Consider the following 17,164-nt stretch of genomic DNA (forward strand, 5'->3'; position numbering starts at 1 on the left):
CCTTCCTCGATCATTAATTTGCAATCTCAGAAATTCACTTTTCCTAAGCCCTTTAGTGATGCATTTATGTGCATTAATAAAATACATGCCCGTTCCGCTTGACTTTGGCATCTGGCCACAGTGGGGGGAGTTAAGTTGTGACGCTCGGCAACTTGGCACAGTACTCGCTGACACGCAAGGTGCCTTCCATTCATTTTGTCTAAAGAAATGTTTTATGAAATTATGGAATAATAAGATATTGTGATGATATTTTGTATGTGTAAGTTATAAGAAAAGATGGCTGGCCAAACCGACCCTGTAGACTCACTGGCCAAACCAACACTGTTGTTATCATTCTCTGGAAGGGGTCGGTCGATTCCAAGGATTGTTAAATAATACAGAGGATCATGTCCGGTGGTTTCATGTTCTGACAACATCTAAAATGGAAATGTATTATTTATCTATACGTACCGTTTAGGATTATAGCCCTTCAACCTTTCATTTTAATTTTCTCCAGCATTAGATCCTGCTACGCCTTACGTTGGATCGTAATGTAGGTACCGGATCTTCCTTCTTTTTTTTTAATCCTTAAATTTTCAGCAGCTTCCAAATGATGGTAGTTCACTAAATGGTGGTGGAAGCTGCCAATTCCTTGTAATTGATTGCTTCCAACAGGCAAAATAATCAATATTTCGGTTCCTCGTTCACAAGTATAAGTTACTTTCACTAGGTATCGATCCGAGTTTCAATCCTCTACTTGTTCCACCATGACAAGTTTTTCGGTTTGGAGTTGGAAAATCACCGGCTTGCTGGGATTAGGATACAAATTGCCGTGAAATTTTGTAGAGCAAAACAAAAACAACAACGAGTACCGTGTTATGATTATTCGATTCGTGGACCTCAGGTGACACACACAGTCACTGTTTATGAGTAGTCTCACTAACACTTGTGCTTCAAAGTTCCAACTTGACAGAGGCGCTGTTATGAGTGACGTTTGACATTTGTATGGGATAAGGGAACAGTTGTCAGTCTTCTTGGTTTGTAGTCTTCGAAGTTAGCTTAGACGTATGTTTCATCATCCATCACACAGCAACTGTATCTGGTCAACATTTCCGTGTAGAGCTTCCTGGCGCGGGTTTTGGCAAAAGTTTGCTGGGGTTCATCGCGGTGTGGGTAGTTTTGAACCTTGAATACCTGTAATGCAGCTCTTGCCATGCCGCATATTTCTCGATAATCAAAACACACTTAGGCAAACTAACAGTTCCATTTGATAAAGGAAGCTTGTTCTTCAGATTACGTGGATGTGTTTTAAGTCTCGAAAAATTTGCGTTTAAATCAATTTCTTTCGTTTCATTGTTCCACCTATTTCAATTGTTGGTCTAGAATATTCTGCTCATTGCTGCTTTAGGATCTGCCGTCGACGTTGGAAGCCGTCTTCAAATACCTACTTCAATCTTCTTCAACGAAGCCAGTTCAATTTGGAGAAAAACATACCCAAATGCATTCCAGGACGTTGATAGTATCCAGGAAACATAAAACTCTGGAGTGATTGGTGACGGTCCGGAAGACGTGATTAACTTTGATCGTGTTGATGTGTTTTAAGATGCTGGGAGAAGTATGCTACAAGATATTTTTTGGCAGCTGGATATTGTAACGTCGTGTAAGTAGATTATTTCAAAGATGCTCTACTGCGGATTGATCAATGATCACGCTTCTCATCATCAGCATTACCCAATAAATCGCGATCGTGATATCGGACTTCTTGTTAGTGTTTTCCGTGGAAGTGAGGGTGAGTATTTTGGGCTTGTTGGAAAATCGCTGGGTCTCGTTGAAGAGTCAATCAAAAATACATTTGACACCGTTTTCAACAAGAGCTTACACAGACTGAACACTAGATTGATGCAAAATTTGAAATTTTCGCTCCATTGTGCTCAAATGGTTCCAAATTGGGTCCTGATTATCCTCCGAAAATTTGAACTCCTTTAGTAAGAACCTGACTTGGCACAAACCATTTGAAGTTTATATGGAAATTACTATGGGGAAACCTTAATTTCGGTTCATATCAATCTCATAATTCACCAGTTCACTCTACTTGTTGAGCTTGTTGAAAATTTTCTCAGCTACAACTTTGTTGAATACAACTTTTCGATCAAATGTAAGGAACAAAAATTATCATTGATCCAAGTCACTGGTGTCTTATGATTATGCTCAATCAACTGTTCAGCAGGCAACATTGGTGTTTATGGCGCGTATAATAGAGGACAAAAATCATGTCTACTATGTCACACTGCAGAATACAGTGTTGCCCACAATACAGTTGCTTAATCTTTCCATAAGATTATCAATCTCTTAAACAATTAATAACTATTTAATTTGACGTTTGGCTGAAAAACGATATTCTGCAAAGTTGTAGCTGATAAAAATTCCCATAAGAATAGCAATCGAACTTGTTAACAGTACAATATGGAAAAAAGCTAGATGATAATGCACAAAAAGTTTGGTTTTCCCATAGTAATTTCAATAGAAACATCAAATGGTTTGTGCCAAGTCAGTTTCTTATCAAATCAGTTTAAACTAATCAGGACCCGATTTGAAGCCTTTGAACACTGTGTAACGAAAATTTCAAATTTTGCATCAGTCTACTGAACACTTAACACTAGACAACGGACACCACACAACACCCAGTAGACCAGTAGGGAAATGTTAGGGTTGAGTAAAGATCCACCAGCTGGAGTGAGAGAATCGAACTCTCACTTCATGGCACTCACAATACGCCTGAGCGACGAATGACGCCGCTAACCGCACGACCACGAAACCCACCCTTATTTGAACAGGCTTGCATTTGCTTGCTATTCAATTTTCATACTACCGTACTCTAACGGAACTATCTACCTACCCTCTTCTAGGATCATTCTCTAGCTAATAAATTATCTTACTTAAGCTTCATGTTAGATAGCATTTCCAACCAACTCTGAGGCTTTCATTGTGATGAACTGCATGTGGCGCCTCCCTTGCATACTCTTCAACGAGTCCCTTACGAGTTCACCCTTAAGTCAATCACTAACAAGTCCGATATCACCCAACTATGCCCCATCGTCTCTAAGCTATTCATCGTCACAAATTAACGGTGCATCATATTTTCTAATATGTTCATATTTACTCACAAGCTCATACTTTCCAATCTTTCCCAACTATTAACCAAATTTCTTCTGCATACCCAGTTTTAAAACCTACCTCCTTTAAAAGTCCAATCGTTCAATCCATTTTCCATAAAGTCAATCATATTCTGCAGCTTCTCTTTATTCACTAATCTGCAAATAGCAGAAAAAATTGACAAATTTCATAAAAATTCTGGAAAACTCAGATGAGCTCAACGAACTTCAGATAGCTTCAGGAGAGCTCTTTACACTAAACATTTCAAAACATAGAGAACAGATGCGAACTTCAGCTAAGCTCTGCTACCCTAAGAAAAGTCCTTTGCGTTTTGATGATATCTGCTTTACATCAGAGTGATTTTACAAACTTTCGAGTACTCTTACCAGTTTCATGAAAACTTCAGAGCACACTGCAGATATTTTAATTTCAAGCTTATTCTGCGTTGTAAGAGCCCAAGTAACAATTTTGGTTTTATGAGGGTTCTATGGACCATGATTTAGACTGGTAGAATGCTATTAAACCTCTATAAAGGGTTCAATGTTACCTGGGAGATGTGAGGTAACTCCCTGTCATGATGAAGTAACATATCACCTCAACCTTGTTCATAATTTTTGAAGATCACTAGAAGTTCTCAGAAATTTATGGCGTCCGAAGAATTTCTCTGAAGATCGCAAAACAACTCTGAACTGCGTTGAACTTCTTCAGAGTTTACAGTACCTCCTTGAAGATCACAGAACTACTCCTATTCATCTTTAAAGAGTTCCTATGCACTTTATGAATGATACGATAACCAGGCGTTCTCTGATGTTCAGGTGAAAATTCTCTGAACTTCATACAAAATACATTGAACTTCTGGCAAAATTCTAAGAACATCAGGCGAAATTTTCTGAGGTTTACAGAATATCCAACGAAGAGTTTACAGAAGGCAGAATTTTCGAACAAATTTCACAGAACTTCCAACGAAAAGTTTACAGAACTTCCCTAGAGTTCAGAGTACAGTCAAAGCTCTTTATAGCGACATCGCAGGGGACTGTCGTTATAGAGAACTGTCGTTATAAAAGATAGTCGTTATATAGAATTTCAATGTCGTTATAGAGAGAGAAACGTTACTCCATGCTAAATTATGGAGGTGAACCAGCCCAAGGCTGAAAGCCCCTCTAATAAAGTTAAATTAATTAATTACTCCATGCTAAACAATCAAAGTATATTTTTAGATGATTCCAATCGATTTTTAACAATACAATACATATAGTTTAAGATTATACCAAATCAAATGTCAATTAATTCTTCCCCTAGAACCTGTTTTTTTATTCAAAAAATTTGCTGAAACTGTCCTTTGGCAGATCTTCCGTAGTTAATTAACTAGCATATATTGTTTGGAAAGCATCTCTGAAAGTTTATTCTTAGAAGGCGCACTGGTTAATTCATTGTCAACAGTTTCATCAGTCAATGAGTGGTTTTGATCATCAATACTGCAGCTAGATGACTGATCATGAACAATTCGGACTATTTCATCGTCAGTCAAAAGTTCTCCTTCATAAAGGCCGTCGTCAAAAGTCACGTAGTCTGGAATACACAAATTTCATAAATAATATTATTGAAACATTACATATATGTTTATACCTCCAAATGAATCAAAACCTTTCTCAGTGAGCATTTCCAATTCGGATTGAAATAAACTTTCTTCAGTAATATCAGTTTCAATGCTACTCTCATTAAAACATATTAAATTGGTTTGACAAAACCAGCTTTAACAAAGCAATTAACAATTGTGGATTGTTTAACGTTGTTATGCCATGCATCAGCTATCATGTTAATGCACTGTAGTAAATCAATTTTCAGTGATTCACCATTTTCAATAGAATTCAGTTGATATTTCAATAGCTTGTTGCGGTAGTGCACTTTCAAAGACTTGATTATGCCAAGATCAAGTGGTTGGAGCACAGAGGTCATATTGGGAAGAAAATATGCAAGTTTGATGTTGCTCAACTTTTGCTGAATGTTTGGATGGCTGGGACAGTTATCGATAAACAAAATTATTCACCTTCCTTCAATCATCATTCTTCCATCAAGTTTAAGCACCCATTCTTCAAACATGAAGCTTACCATCCATGCTTTTTTGTTGCTTCTATAGATGACTGGCAGGCTCTTGATATGTTTAAAGCAACTAGGTTTAGCACTTTTACCAATGAGCAGAAGCTCCAACTTTTCTGATCCGCTTGCTTTTTGGCCTCTTCTTGTGTCTAACATGTGCAGATTGGTTTTGAGATCCCTGGTTGCGTGAAATATATTTGTGAGAATATCTTTTTGAGATTTTCGTAGTCTCGTTTTGTTTGTATTTTATATTTTATTTCTTTCATATAACTATTGTAAATAATAGTTATTCAATTAAAGATATTTCATCCATATATTCGTCTTTTGACGCGAAGCGCTGTGGATTATGAGATGCTCGAGACCCTGGAGGGATCGATTTTGCTTACTGAGCAGAAAATCATGGATTTAACCCCAAGCTCTTCCACAGCACAATAAATTGCCACCATCATTTATATATTTAATATTGAACATTAACCTCGGAAACTATTAGCATATCAAGCGAAAACGTAGTCCTTTATTGTCACGAAGCGTTATGGTTCTGAGATGCTCGATGACCCTGGCGGGATCGCTTTTGCTTACAGTGCAGAAAATAAGGGGTTTAATCCCAAGCTCTCCGTCATGACTCTTAAAATTCATGATCACTAAACAAAATGAATATGTTCTTTCGATAGCCGGCTATCGAGAGAATAAATAAACAACAAATAAACAATACATACTTTTGGTTGCATCGCCAACTTGAGGTGAATCCTAACCGAATACCCTACCCAACCCTCCAACTCCGTAGCACTTATGAGGGTGTCGCTAAGTCGGTGGCCTCTCGTTAAGTAAGTACTACATAAACATTTCCTTCCCTATCCCTAGTTATGGTAAAGATGGGCGTGGCCGTGAATAGCGACAGTCATGCTTCTGTTACTCTTGTTTAGATTGGAACCAATGTTTACTCCCCAGCATTATTCCTGAAAGTAGTCTAACTGAGAATTTCAGAAAAGACGTGAGTGTCGCTAGTATCCAATCTACGAAGTATATCATAACAACGCTAACGCTATTTTCGACCGTGAAATGTAAGCGAAAGCAATGCACTTTTACTTCACACGAACTTTAATGCATCTATTTTTTAACAAAAACACGTAAGTTAACCACTACGCGAAAATCTCGTTCAGGTGGTTAAAATTCACGTCAAAGAAAACTACGACCAAAAAAACATCCTTTACTAAACCTTCAAATTTCATATTGTCTACGGCTATAAAACCACTGTGAGATGCAAATAGTACCTTCGTGATACTGAAAAATGTCGCAATAGAGAATGACAAGTATGAGTAAAAAGCAACGATGGTGTGTCGTTATAGAGAAAGGTCGTTATAGTGAAATGTCGCAATACAGAAAAGGATTCCTATGAGAATTTGAAGGGACCAGTGGAAATGTCGTTATAGAGAGATTTGTCGCTATACAGATGGTCGTTATAAGGAGCTTCTACTGTACTTAAAAAATCGCTAAGGTTCACAGAACTTCCCTGAAGTTTACAGAACTTCATCAAAGTTCCCTGAAACTCCGCGAACAGTTCCATTTGAATCTCCGACCAGATTCACAGAACTTCTGATGAAAAGTTCAGAGATTTTTCAAATTTTTCAGAGAAGCTCAAGGAAATTTTGACGAGAAGCTTAGAGAAATTCCGACGAGAAGTTCAGAGATTTACCGAGAAGTTCACAGAACTTCATTTAAGTTCTATGAAGTACTGCCGAGAAGTTCAGAGAGCTTTTGACGAGAGGTTCTGAAGTTCAGAAGATGTTCATAGTACGTCCGACGAGAAGTACGTCCAGAAGAGTAGTATAATCAGAAGCATAATCCCTTATGGCATTTCACATTATTGCCGAAACATTCAATCACTTGCTGCTTTCTCCCGAATAAGATGCGTTTAAATTTTTCGAATTTATTTGTTGCAATCCGAAGCTGGTAAATATCACGGCCTTCATGTGAAAATGAGAAAACAGGTCCTCTCACTATTACGAGACGAAACTATTGGCGTTGACGGCGACTCTGTACACACTAATCGAGTCAGTACGGTTTTACCGAGTTTTTGAATTGCGGAACTGTTCGGTAAAAGTTTAAAAATCTGTGGAAAATTTATTAATGAGAAAATTTGTTCTGAACTTGTACATACTTAGTTCTGTAAACCCCATTTAAGGATAGAAAATAAAATTGATAGATTTCATTGATTCCTTACGGATAACGGTCATTTGAATTTTTACCGACTTTTTCAGCAATTTAAAAACCCTGTAAAAAAATACTGACTCCTGTAAAAAAATCTTAGTGTGTAGCTCTTTACTCCTAATGTAAAACCCATAAGCAAACGTCAGACTGTGCGTAAAACATGGCGGACTTCGTACTATCCTTTCACTCCACCTAGAAATCACATATGAAACTGTCAATATTTTCTAGAAGAGACGATTTTTCGACGGTGCCGTCAACACCAATAGATACTATAGATTCCATAGATAAGCGGAGGCAAAGTAGAATCATAGAGGTAACTCTAAGACTAGTAGCATAAAGGTAACTCTAAGACTAGAAGGTCCCAAAATAACGTGCTCAACTTTTTGGCTCAGCTCTGGTACTCTCTTCGGTCCCAAGCTAATCGATTCACCCCTCGAAACATAGGGAAAACCAATAACCCCTCATTTTATCTGTCAAACTTTCATAGCGAATCAAAACAAACATTGCGTAGTACTAGAATTTCGACTAGAATGGGATACGTTAATCGTTTGCTCGGGACCAATAGGCTAGTCAAGTAGTGAGCCAATTTAAAATCGTTAGTTTCGTATTGATTGTTTGTATAATGTAGCCAAACGAACTGTCAGTTAGTGTAGCCAAACGAGCATGACGTCATCATTGTGTTTTTAGCTGGGGAAGTATTGCAATATTATAAGCTCAAAAGCTTTCCAAACTCCACATTCCAATTTATTTCACGAAAAACGGAACAAGGAAACCACTCCTCGATTCATTGTTGCAAAGATTTGCTTCTCACTTCATTTTTTAACTTTTGCGCACGAAAGAAAACAAAACAGAACTTAACCAACAATCAATACGAAACTAACGATTTTAAATTGGCTCACTACTTGACTAGCCTATTGGTCCCAAGCAAACGATTAACGTATCCCATTCTAGTCGAAATTCTAGTACTGCTCAAAGTTTGTTTTGATTCGCTATGAAAGTTTGACAGATAAAATGAGGGGTTATTGGTTTTTCCTATGTTTCGAGGGGTGAATCGATTAGCTTGGGACCGAAGAGAGTACCAGAGCTGAGCCAAAAAGTTGAGCACGTTATTTCGGGACCTTCTGGTCTTAGAGATACCTCTATGACTAAACTGCACAACGAAAAAACGAAAATCTCTATGATGGTTTGAACATTTTTCACGGATGCCAGTAAGATTATTTATTTTTCATGGTTGCCGAAACAAATTAATGAGCTAGTAATTTAATGATCACAACCAGGATGGCTTCCACACACTTGCTATAAAAAAAATGTTTTTCGGAATTATAAAATCATTAGATGTTATTATAATGGTTTTTACTTGTAAACTAAAAGACAGGTTGTAAAGTATGTGTTTGACACATGAAACCTATCAATTTTGCTTTCAGAGTGTCACAATCAGCGATTTTATGATTCGTGAGCGTTCACTCATAGTGAGTGCTCGCGAGTCGTAAAATCGATGATTGTGGCTATCTGAAAGCGAATTTGACAGGTTTTATGTGTCAAACCCTTGCCTTTCATCCTTTTCTTGATGCTGTAAGTGGTGCTTAGCAAAATTGAGGATAATTCGAGATTGGCGTATTATTCTCGATGGAGCTTACCGCTATAAAAGTCACAATCAGCGATTTTATGAGTGAGTGAGCGATAATTGTGATAAAATTGCTGATTGTGACTCTCTGGATGAAAATTGACAGGTGTCAAGCAGGAACTTTACAACCTTTTCGTATATCTTACTAATAAAACATATAATCATGACGTGAAATGAGAATTTACAACATTGCCTGCAGTAAAAATAACTGCTATCCATTATAAATTAATATTCAGCAATTCCACGTAAAAAGGTTCCGTAAACCGGGATGAAGTTGATCATAGAGGTTAAATTGATCAGTACACCGTCCAATTTTCGATTCTCAATAATCCTTTTTCATTACATGTTTTTCCTTGATTTGTTTTCCGTCGATCTTGATTTCCATGCTGAGCACCAATGCTACCGACGCCAGGGAGGCAGCTTCCACACCTGGACCCTACCTATCGACCCATCAAGGTCATGAACCGGGGACCAACGGCTTTATTTCCCTTCCGAAGGAAGGCGTGATTAGAGATGTTATACCTCAGAACATCCCGGCGGTGCCGACTGGGATTGAACCCAGGCTTGTTGGGGTGAGAGGTAATCACGCTTACCACTACACCATCGGCGCCACCATTTTTATGATATAATTACAAGATAATTTTGTGTAGTGGTAAGAGTGATTGCTTTTCACCCCAATGAGCCTGGGTTCCCAGTCAGCGCCGCCGGGATTTTTTGAGGCATAAAATTCCTAAAGGGAAGTAATGCCATTGGTCCCCGGTTCATGAGTTGATAGGTCGATAGGTAGGGTCCAGGTGTGGGAGCTGCCTTTCTGGCGTCGGTAGCATTGGCAATCATTACGAAAAACATGATCAACGGAAAAGAAATCAAGGGGAAAAAATAATAAGCAGCCATTGCCATATGAAACTTGTGCTAATTTTTTTTAACAATAATGTTGTTGTCAATCTATAACCGCATTCCTAGTTTTCGACATGAGACAGACACTCTTGAAGCCCTTCAGATTTATAGCATCCCATTTATCAATCTACTGTTTTAGAGTCCCTCAACTGCTGATATACTCAAGTACACATTGTTTTCACGGGCATGAATTACAAACGTATCTGCTTTGCTGTGTGAATCTTAATTAAATATTAACCTTTCGGCTGTTCCGTTTGCAGCATACATCTAGAAGACACCAAGTAAACCGACAGCAGTGACACCGCTTCAGCGTAAGCATAAAATGCAACTTCAAAGCGCGCTACCCATTCCAACTGTCAAACGTAGTATTTACCTCGCTGTCACTCTACCGAGAAACAGCCATTGCCAGGAGGGAACTTTGGAAAGATTCCTTCAACACATTGCACTGATGGTTTTCAGGAGCTCTCTCGCTCGTTGTCTTGCTCAAGTTTGTTGCTATTTGTCTTTCTATGAGAAAACAGATTCCAAAGATAAATATGTATTTACACACAACAGTATAACGCACTCCTTGGTATAGCTAGAACATCAACGAAACCAAGGACTTTCTACTCACAGATTGCCACAGTAAAAGTTCTTGGCTTGGTGAACCTGCACGGAGCGATCTGCCCACCCCCATCCTAGAATGGAGAGTGCTTACTTGCTGCTAAGAAGGTATGTATACGGTAAGTCCTTATTATCGCATGTTGGTTCCATGCAGCGTTCCCCCTTTCGGCGGGTAAATATCTTAGCATCCTGTTTTTTAGGTTCTTGCTGCGAGAATAGCTACTTGCTCGTGTCTACAGCTGTGAACGGAAAGAACGTCATCTAAAGTGTTGCAGTAATGTGCATGAAAATAATTTCGGAACATCATCAAATATCAGACGATGATGTAGGGTGTAGGATTTGTTCTTCTCGTGAGCGAAAGCAAATGTTGATGCTAAGGATTACACTATTTTTCGTTTTTATTACAGTTCCAGGTACAACAGATTGAAACAATCTGTACTTGAAAACTATTATTTGCATGAGGAACAGGGTCCGCTGTTGTGCAACACCAGAAACGGAGCAGGTATAATTTTCACCCGTGGAAAACTCTCCCCAGCTTACCATTGAAAGCATCCCTGCTGCTAACAATGCAAAATTGCGGAACTATGGAGATGAAAGCAGAGTGTTCCTGATTGCGCTCGTTATACCTTCAAACAATGACGCGCAAACACAGGCACACATTTTACGTGTGCGTCCCCTCGAAGGGGATGCTCACCGTGTGCATTGCGTTGAATATCCCCTCTTGGGTCGCGAGCAAGAACAATACAACCGGCCTCCAGCTTCAGAGTATTCGGGTAGACCGGGGAAAAATTCCGCAATGGACGGATTTCACGCCAACTCATCCAGTGGTTGGCAGCACCCTCTCAGAACCTTATGGAACTTTGTGGGTGTGGAGACTTAGCAATTTTAAGCAACTTTGCGTACTTATTTTTTTCAAAATTTATCTCGCCTAACATTTGATAAGGGTCAAAGTTTTTTGTCGATTTTTTTTTCAAATCGATATAGCTTAAAAATGACAAGCCCTACAAAAAAGTGATGTATGGCGAACTTTTAGCAAATAATCTGAAATTTTATAAAAAAATTTAAATAAAATAAAAAATCGGTTTCTACACTCTAAAAAAATATATTTAAAAATTAAAAGTCATTTTCCCAAAAATGGTACCCCTCAGATTTGCTTGATATTTTTTCTCATGAAAGGCAATATAATTACCTAACTTTTCTTCATACATCGCAAAGTGCACGCTTTTAAGGAAAAAAAGTTGTTGGAACAACAACTTTTTCATGTTAATTTTTTTAGCGTGTTTCACTCAAAGTCGAATAGTAATACGCGCACAACCTTATTAAAATTCGATTAAACTTTATGGGTATACTTTTCGATAATCTGGGCGAAATCTAGCCTAACATTTGAAAAGGGTACAGAGAAGTTACCTGCAAATAGTCCAATAAGAGTTCAGAACAAAACGTTCTAATGAGGAACAGCCATCTCAGCATGGTTTGCACTTTCCTGTGATAGATTGTATTATAATATATGCATACACTCTATCCAACTTCTATAAAACCACCCTCAAATTGTTCCAAATCAACAGGTAAACTAAGTAAAAATCACTTAGTATGTTTTATTCATGAAAAGATTTCAATTCATGTATTTGTGATTAATTTAATTAGAAAAATAATCATTCATTTATTTTTATGTATTAGGTGTGTCCATTAGTAAGCAATATGCATATATGTTTATACCTCATCTCTCAAGTGAATACATATAATAGCGCAGGTAACTTAACGATTATTTAAGGCATGCCTAAAATAATCGTTAAGTTACCTGCTATATAGCAGTTATATAACAACGCAGGTAGTCACATGAGAGATATAAGGTATAAACTTAAAGCACCGCAGTCTGTTTCTACCGACATAATCTAATATTTAAGTTTGGTGATATCACAACAATGCTCATAGTTGCTGTAGTGCATAGTTGTTGAAAGTGTAGTGCTGCATAGTTGTTGAAACGAAAAAGTGTTTATATATACAACAATGGAAAAATCTGCTGAATTGATTATTAAAAGGGTGCAATGTAGTGCCAACATAAACAATCCCAATTGCAGCCGCAATAATTTACGTAATTTATCATCAAGTCTCATAGAGAAAATACATTCATGGGGCTTTGATTATCAATTGGATGTAACAATGCGTATTTGTGAATCGTGTCGTGGAATTTTAGTGCACAATAGGACACCTCTCCCGAAAAAGAGGCGATCGGATGGAAAAGAATCAAGCCATGCTCGGAAGTTTGAAGAGCCGCAACCATCAACAAGTCATCAGCAATCAGAACATCAGGAATTTGATGATACACTAGGTAAATAATAATAACTTTAACTGTTTCAACTGTGTGGTTTAAGGATTGTACATCGAAGATACAACTTCATTTTCAACATTTTTTTAGAGCACGAGCTGGATGAACCGCTTATCGTACAAATTTGATCGATTGGTAGGCCAACCTCGGTGAACAATCTATCAAATTTTCACGACTGTACGATATGCGGTTTATGCAGCTCGTGCTCCACAAACATGGGGAAAATTCAGATGCGGCTTCGATGTACCGTAAACGGGGATGTCTTTGATAATGGAGGTAACTTTTATAATGCAGCTAATCCAAAAAGTTATGACTTAATGCTCTTCGTATTCATTATTTTGGAAGGGAACATCGGTTTCCTATCCAAAATATTGCGTACGATGTGCCTTAAGTCATAAATTTTTGGCTTAGCTGCATTACCAAAGTTACCCCTATTATCAAAACCACCCCCGTTCATGGTACTATCACCTTAACAGCGTTATATATTAATGTGTGGTAATATTTTTTTTTCTTTTCTTTAATTTTACAGATACAGATCCATCGCTAGAATCAATCCCATCAGCGGATCAGATCCAAGGTCCATATAATGTGGAACAATTCAATTGTATAGCTTCAACCTTACAGTTATCACCAATTTCATCGAGAAGTATGAGAAGTATGAATTATCGTGTTCAAAAATCTGCAGAGATCACAAAGGCAGTGCGTATAAATATATTTGGGATGGATTCAGACGATGTCAACAAATCAAATGATTTTGACGAAATGATCATGCAACTTGTTACCGACCGTTGTAATTTGGAAACTATTATTAAACCTGCAGATGAGTTTGTTCAATATTTGACGGAAAAAGTTGAAAAGCTCATAACCCATGATTTTATTCATAAAGAGCAATCATCTTACCTAAGTAATAAAAAAAATTCTCTTCAAAACGGTGAAATTTTAGTGATTTGCGACTTTTCTGAAAATTATTCATTTATTATTCAAAACTCAGCACAGGGGTATCATTGGAACAATAATCAAGCTACGATACATCCTTTCGAAATTTACTACATAAAAGAAAACAAGTTGGAAAATTTAAGCTTTATTATTATTTCAGAAGTATTGACCCATGATACAATAGCAGTTCAATTATTTATATCAAAATTGTTAGATTTCATTAAACAATCTATTAGTTTCACAAAAATTACTTTCATGTCAGATGGAGCAGCGGCTCATTACAAAAATAAAAAGAATTTTGCCAGTTTGTGCAACTTCAAGTCCAAGTATGGATTGGAAGCAGAATGGCACTTCTTCGCAACGTCTCATGGGAAAGGCCCATGTGACGCAATTGGAGGAACTCTCAAACGAATGGCAAAGAGAGCAAGTCTTGCTCGAGATTATGGAAACACAATCACAACTCCACAAGAACTGTATGACTGGGCAGTTAAACAAACAGATACAAGCATAACAAAATTGAACTTCTGCTTCATATCAAATGATCAATACACAAAGATGTCCGATGAACTCAAGGAGCTGTTCAGTCATGTAAAAACTATACCTGGTATACAAAAATTTCATTGTTTTGTACCTATTTCTCAAAACATAATTTCTACTAAGCGATTTTCACATTCAAAGGAAACTCCGAAAAATTTCACTCTGTTTCCGATAGACTAATAATCAATGAAAAACTCAAATTATGTATGGAGAATTATAGGAAAATAAATTATGCACTAAACAAAAACACTAGAGTTTTCATTTATTAAAACACCATTCGAAATGCAGGAAAATCCTCTGTATTAGGCCCTTTCAAATGTTAGGCTAGATTTTTGTTTTAAGCACGCCCAGATTATCAAAAGGTCAAAATCTTTATGCTCATTAAGTTTCAACGGATTTTAATAAGGTTGTGCGCGTATTACTATTCGACTTTGAGTGAAACACGCTAAAAAAAAATTAACATGAAAAAGTTGTTGTTCGAACAACTTTTTTTCCTTAAAAGCGCTCACTTTGCGATGTATGAAGAAAAGTTAGGTAATTATATTGCCTTTCATTAGAAAAAATATCAAGCAAATCTGAGGGGTACCATTTTTGGGAAAATGACTTTTAATTTTTAAATATATTTTTTTAGAGTGTAGAAACCAATTTTTTAATTTATTTAAATTTTTTTATAAAATTTCAGATTATTTGCTAAAAGTTCGCCATACATCACTATTTTGTAGGGCTTGTCATTTTTAAGCTATATCGATTTGAAAAAAAAATCGACAAAAAACTTTGACCCTTATCAAATGTTAGGCGAGATAAATTTTGAAAAAAATAAGTACTCAAAGTTGCTTAAAATTGCTAAGTCTCCACACCCACAAAGTTTCATAAGGTTCTGAGAGGGTGCTGCCAACTCCGAAGACGAGTTGGCGTGAAATCCGTCATTGGCGAACGACGACGACGGGAAGAGGATATTATTTGCAGACCTCTGCCACAAAAGTCTCCCGCACTACGATGCTTAATCAGTGCCCGTCCAACGACGTGACGACGACGACGACGGCGACTAACCCCAACAACAGTATTATTAGCAAGATCCAAGATGGCAGAGATACGGTGGGCAGGGGAGAATTAAAAAAATACAACACAAAGCACTTTGCTTCTGTCACGGTAATCCACAGCACACTTGACCAAGGTGACTACATATAGGTGTTAGAATGTGTTAAATTCAAGATTCAACCATCCTGGATTTTTGTATGGGACAGGAACCGAGTTTGTTTACAATTTGTTCTAAAACCGCACAACCCCCCCCCCCCCCCACCCTGCGATCTCCTCGCCCATATAGTGGCAAAACTGTATCACCATGTATATACCCACCATGGACTAGACTTGACATAGTTTTGTAATGAGTCAACTCAGTTCTTGTGCTAAAGGGTGTGTGTGATTTGATTTGAACACATAACAATGGGTATAACTTTTGAATCTTACTGCGTTGATGTGTAGAGAGTGGAGAGATGTAAGATTTTCTGGCACATTATACCGAAAAGTGGTACTTTTCGACACACAGTAAAATAACATAATTGCCTATGAAGTAATGAAATTGGTAGTAATGTTAGCGGAATGTTTAAATAAAACAGCAAAAAAGGTTATCCTTTAGGGGTGAAGACTGCACATTGTAGTCGAAATAGTGGTTCATTTTTCTTGAATAGGTTGATCAAGATGAAGATCTGAAGATCTTCAGGTGTTCTCTGGATATATTTTCAAGACTTCTGGTTGAAGTAGGTCATCGCCAACTAGCGTTAGCGTTAGCGTAGATTGGATACTAGCGACACTCACGTCTCTTTTGAAATTCTCAGGTAGACTACTTTCAGGAATAATGCTGAGAATAAACATTGGTTCCAATCTAAACAAGAGTAACAGAAGCATGACTGTCGCTATTCCCGGCCACGCCCATTTTTACTATAACTAGGGATAGGGAAGGAAATGTTGATGTAGTACTTACTTAACGAGAGGCCACCGACTTAGCAACACCATCATAAGTGCTATGGAGTTGGAGGGTTGGGTAGGGTATTCGGTTAGGATTCACCTCAAGTTGGCGATGCAACCAAAAGTATGTATTGTTTATTTGTTGTTTATTTAATTTCTCGATAGCCGGCTATCGAAAGAACATATTCATTTTGTTTAGTGATCATGAATTTTAAGAGTCATGACGGAGAACTTGGGATTAAGCCCATGATTTTCTGCTCAGTAAGCAAAAACGATCCCTTGAGGGTCATCGAGCATCTCAGAACCATAACGCTTCGCGACAATACAGGACTATGTTTTCGCTTGATATGCTAATAGTTTCCGAGGTTAATGTTCAATATCAAATATACAAATGATGGTGGCGATTTATTGTACTGTGGAAGAGCTTGGGGTTAAATCCATGATTTTCTGCTCAGTAAGCAAAATCGATCCCCTCCAGGGTCATTGAGCATCTCATAATCCACAGCGCTTTGCGTCAAAGTATGAATATATGGATGAACTATATATTATATAATAACTATTATTTACGATAATTACATGAAAGAAATAAAATATAAACTACAAACAAAACGTGACTACTAAAATCTCAAAAAGATCTTCTCACAAATATATTTCACGCAACCAAGAATCTCAAAATCATTAGACGCTATAATGATACTCTGCACATGTTAGACACAAGAAGAGGCCAAAAAGCAAGCGTCCGACACACAAAACCCGCCAGATCCACTTGCAGTCACAATCAACGGTTCTACGAATCGCGAGCGCTCACGAATCACAAAACCGCTGACTGTGACACTCTG

The 17,164-nt window shown here is 37.6% G+C and overlaps 1 long non-coding RNA gene across 1 annotated transcript; it reads left to right on the forward strand.

Moving 5' to 3' along the window:
* The first annotated feature begins 541 nt into the window (after positions 1-541).
* On the forward strand, positions 542-817 carry LOC135717257 (uncharacterized). The gene is made up of 2 exons (XR_010520310.1): positions 542-681; positions 723-817. It is a non-coding gene; the product is annotated as an uncharacterized LOC135717257 (long non-coding RNA).
* Positions 818-17,164: the final 16,347 nt, after the last annotated feature.

This window comes from Ochlerotatus camptorhynchus, unplaced genomic scaffold (genome assembly GCF_037179485.1).
Source record: "Ochlerotatus camptorhynchus isolate MF236.1 unplaced genomic scaffold, CSIRO-AGI_Acam_v1.1 ptg000054l, whole genome shotgun sequence".
NCBI classification, from domain to species: domain Eukaryota; kingdom Metazoa; phylum Arthropoda; class Insecta; order Diptera; family Culicidae; genus Ochlerotatus; species Ochlerotatus camptorhynchus.